The sequence below is a fragment of the Hipposideros armiger genome, unplaced genomic scaffold (assembly GCF_001890085.2).
Source record: "Hipposideros armiger isolate ML-2016 unplaced genomic scaffold, ASM189008v1 scaffold_589, whole genome shotgun sequence".
Taxonomy (NCBI): Eukaryota; Metazoa; Chordata; class Mammalia; order Chiroptera; family Hipposideridae; genus Hipposideros; species Hipposideros armiger.
The window spans coordinates 865191-870298 of NW_017731939.1; the positions used below are offsets into that span (position 1 = coordinate 865191).

General features: G+C 34.6%; 1 pseudogene; it reads right to left on the bottom strand.

The window, feature by feature from the left end:
• Nucleotides 1-228: 228 nt before the first annotated feature.
• LOC109371727 (elongation factor 1-alpha 1 pseudogene) lies at nucleotides 229-1675 on the bottom strand (annotated as a pseudogene).
• Between the last annotated feature and the right edge of the window lie 3433 nt (nucleotides 1676-5108).

Genomic DNA, 5108 nt, shown 5'->3' on the forward strand with positions numbered 1-5108 from the left:
TATATACTAGTAATCAGATTATGTTTTTTTCTCATTAAACTTTGTTTTAATGGGTCTCAAAATTCTGTGACAGATTTTTGGTCAAGTTGTTTTCATTAAAAAGTACTGATTTTAAAAATCTAATAAGTTAAAAACTGCCACACAAAAATAACAAATGGTCCATGAAACATTCTTTCTTTCCAAAGGCTTTACAATGCATTGTAGTTAACCAGTTTTTTACTATTAAACTTAAATGGCCAATTGAGACAAATAGTTCTGAGACCGTTCTTCCACCACTGATTATGACTGGGGTGGCAGGTATTGGGGATAATGTTCATTTAGCCTTCTGAGCTTTCAGGGCACACTTGGTGACCTTGCCAGCTCCAGCTGCCTTCTTGTCCACTGCTTTGATGACACCCACAGCGACTGCCTGACTCATGTCATGAACAGCAAACTGGCCCAGAGGAGGGTAGTCAGAGAAGCTCTCAACACACATGGGCTTGCCAGGAACGATGTCAACAATGGCAGCACCACCAGATTTCAAAAACTTGGGGCCATCTTCCAGCTTTTTCCCTGAACGGCAATCAATCTTCTCCTTCAGCTCAGCAAATTTGCAAGCAATGTGAGCTACGTGACAATCAAGCACAGGTGTGTATCTGGCACTGATTTGGCCTAGATGGTTCAGGATAATCACCTGAGCCATGAAGCCAGCTGCTTACACTGGTGGGTCATTTTTGCTGTCACTAGCCACATTGCCACAACGAACATCTTTGACACATTCTTGACATTGAAGACCACATTGTCCCCAGGAAGAACTTCACTCAATGCTTCATGGTGCATTTCAACAGGCTTAACTTCAGTTGTAACATTGACTGGAGCAAAGGCGACCACCATGCTGGGTTTGAGAACACCAGTCTCCACTCAGCCCACAGCGACAGTACCAATACCACCAATTTTTTAGACTTCCTTGAGGGGAAGATGCAAAGGTTTGTCAGTTAGACGAGCTGGTGACAGGATGCAACCCAGAGCTTCAAGCAGTGTGGTTCCCCTGGCATTGCAATCATTACAGGTGACTTTCCATCCCTTGAACCAAAGCATTTTAGCACTTGGCTCCAGCATGTAGTCACCATTCCAATCAGAAATTGGCACAAATGCTACTGTGTCAGGGTTGTAGCCAATTTTCTTAATGTAGGTGATGACATTCTTGATGATTTCCTCGTATCTCTTCTGGCTGTAAGACGACTCAGTAGAATCCATTTTATTAACACCAATAATTAGTTGTTTCACACCCTGTGTGTAAGCCGGAAAGGCATTCTTGGAGATACCTGCTTCAAATTCACCAACACTAGCAGCAACAATCAGGCCAGCACAGTCAGCCTGAGATGTGCCCACAATCATGTTTTTGATAAAGTCTCTGTGTCCTGGGGCATGAACAATGGTCACATAGTACTTGCTGATCTCGAATTTCCACAGGGAGATATCAATGATGATGCCACGCTCACGTTCACCTTTCAGTTTATCTAAGACCTGGACATACTTGAAGGAGCCCTTTCCCATCGCAGCAGCCCACTTCTCAAATTTTTCAATTTTTGTTGATACCACCACATTTGTAGATCTGATGACCAGTAGTGGTAGACTTGCTGGAATCTACGTGTCCAATGACAATGATGTTGATGTGTGTCTTTTCCCTTCCCATTTTGGGTTAGACTTAGTGGTGGTTTTTACTATATCTGTGTTCTGGCAACAAACCCATTGCACAAAAGACTTATTAGATATATTTTTAAATTATTTTGAGGAAGCAGGTGCTAGAGAAGGAGATATACCTTAACTCACAAAGTCAGAATTATATCCCAAATCTTTCTGATTCCAGGGAACATGTTATTCTAAACATGAAACTCTGCTATCCCCCAGAAAGTAGGCCTTACCAAGTAGAACCAATTTAGTTAGATATGTCATTTTAAACATTCACTTTATAATGAGCTATATGGAGACAAAAATCAACATTCATTCACTCATTTATTCATTTGTTTATTTATTTACTTACATTTTACTTTTTTTCAACAGTATTTTTAGGTTCACAACAAAATTGAGTGGAAGGTACAGAGAGTTCCCATATACCCATGACCCACACATGTATTGACTCTCTCATTATAAACATCCCTCATCAGAGTGATGCGTTTGTTATAACTGAGGAACCTATATTGACAGATCTTCACCACCTAAAGTCCACAAGTTACGTTACTGTTTCCTCTTGGTGTATATTCTGCACATTTGGAAAAATTTATTATGACATATGTTTACATTATAATAATTTACAGAATAGTTTCATTGCCCTTAAAATCTGTGCTCTACCTATCCATCTCTCCCTTCTTCCTAACCCCCAGAAAACACTGATCTTACTATTGTCTTCATAGCCCTTTCCAGAATGTCATATAGCTGGAATCATATAGTATGGAGCATTTTCAGGTTGGCTTTTCTTTCACTTAGTGATATGCATTTAAGATTTCTCCATGTACTTTCTTGGCTTGATAACTCATTTCTTTTTAGTGCTGAATAATATTCCACTGTCTGGATGTACTGCAGTTTATTATCTATTTACCTCTGAAGGGCATCTTGGTTCCTTTCAAACTTCAGCAATTATAAATCAAGTTGCTGCTAACATCCATGTGCAGGTTTTTGTGTGAACTTGAGTTTTCAACTCCTGAAAAGACAGGAAGTGCAACTGATGGATTGTATGATAAGTACAGTTTATAAGAAGCTGCCAAACTGTTTTTCAAGGTCGCTGTACCATTTTACATTCCCTCACTAATGGTTGAGTGTTTTTGTCTCTCCACATTCTCATAAGCATTTGGTGTTGTCAGTGTTCCAAATTTTGGCCATTCTAATAAATGTGTATCGATATCTCATTGTTTTAATTAATTAACAATTCCCTAATTACACATGCTGGTGAGCATCTTTTTGTATACTTAGCCAACTGTAAGTTTTCTTTTGGGAGGTATTTGTAAAGATATTTTGACCATTTTTTAAATTAGGTTGTTTGTTGACTTATTGTTGAGCTTTAAGAATTCTTTGTATGTTTTGGGTAACTGTTTTTTATCAGATATGTCTTTTGCAAACACTTCTGCCAGTCTGTGGCTTGTTTTTTCATTATCTTTATAGTAAGTTTGGCAAATCAGAAGTTTTAAAAATACATTCCAGATTTTAAATTCATTCTTTCATACACTGTGCCTTTTGATGCTGTATCTACAACATTGCCAAACCCAAACTCATCTAGATTTTCTATGTTATCTAAGAGCTTTAAAATTTTACATATAGGTCAATTATTTACTTTCAGTTAAGTTATCTGAAGGATGTAAGATCTATGTCTAGATTCATTTTTTTGCACGAATGTCCAGTTGTTCCAGAATAATTTGTTAAAAAGATTATATTTTCTTCATCGTATTCCCTTTGTTCCTTTGTCAAAGATGAGTTGACTATATTTGTGTGGGTCTATTTCTGGGCTGTTATGTTCCATTGCTCTATGTGTCTATCCTTTTGACAAACCATAGTGTCTTAAGTATTGTAGTTTTATAAGTCTTTAAATCAATAGTGTCACTCCTCCAACTTTATTCTTTTAATATTGTGTTGGCTTTTGCTTCTCTGTGTAAATTTTTTATGTAAGATTACACCCCCCCTGCCCCCTTCCCCACCCCCCACACACAGCTTCTTTCAGGATTTTTGTCTCTATCATTGATATTCTATAGTTTGAAAATAATATGTCTAGGTGTAGTTTTTTGGCATTTATCCTGTTAGTATTCTTGAGCTTCCTAATAATTTCTTATCAGCAAAGTTTTCCTACGTAATTTATAATAATGTTACCTGGAGCTTTGCATACTTAAATCATAATCTATGATTTTTTATCTATATTTAATTCATGTTTGTTTTATACACACTTTGTTTCTATTGATAGTTTTTGTATTTCTGTCTTTTGATTTTAAAATAAAATAATTTGAGACACTGCATATAATTTAGACCAAAACACAACAAAATCTCAGATGTCACATATTTCTAATTTGTTTTTATGTTTCTTTTTTTGAGATGGCATTTCTCTGAAAATATCTTGGTAATTGTTCATGTCATGTTCGATTTCCTTTTTGAGCTTAAAGATAAACAGTGATTTACTAGGGATATGTGTTTCAGGCCTAAGAAAATGAATATACTGAAACATGTTGACACAAAAGATAAATTCTCCTCTGCCAGCATTTCTGTCCAGTCTCTAATCTTGCTTTATAATTAATTAGCTGTCAGATCTGCTAAACTTCCATGAAGAGACTACACAGATGTCAAGGCAAAATGTTCCTGAAATTAAGATCTGAGCTGGGAATGTTCTTTATCCTGACCTTACAATTCTCTTTATTGATTTTCCTATCATTTTCACCTATTGAGAACAGAAAGAAATGGAAATTGTGCTGTATTTGTTTCTAAGAAGGAATTGCCATGTAAAAATTGAAGAAATGGTTTGTTTATCTTTAAAATTCTGTGTGTATAATATATATAAAATATACATAAACATATATATGCCTTTACATAGCTCAGCACTGAAATGTTTAAGTTACAACATGCATGTAAGATGATAAATTATACAGTTTAGATATTTAATATTTAAAATGGATTTGTAAAATGAAGACACAAAATTTAATTGGAATAAATGATTGAAACAATATATTTTTGCTTTCTCTCACTCTAAATTACATTAATGTATTTTATATTATTTTTTATTTGTTAAAAATTTATTGATTTTATTTGTAAAGAAGTCAATTTAAATATTGACATTCCTTATGCAAGTTCCAATGCATATATTGGAGTCATTTGAAAATAAAATATCGTCATTACATTGTAATATAATTAGATAAATAAGAATTTATTAACTCTATGAAAATTTAATATTAAATGGAGAATATGTAATATATTTGATCATGTATTCACGTCTATAAATTTATATTTATTTTTGGCATCTTATAATTACAAATTCTAATTTTCCTAATGAACACTATATAATTAGAATATCCTGATGGCATTAAAAGCTCCATGTAAATATTTCAATTGAATATAATTCCACTGTATTAATTACAGTACACAGGTGTGATATT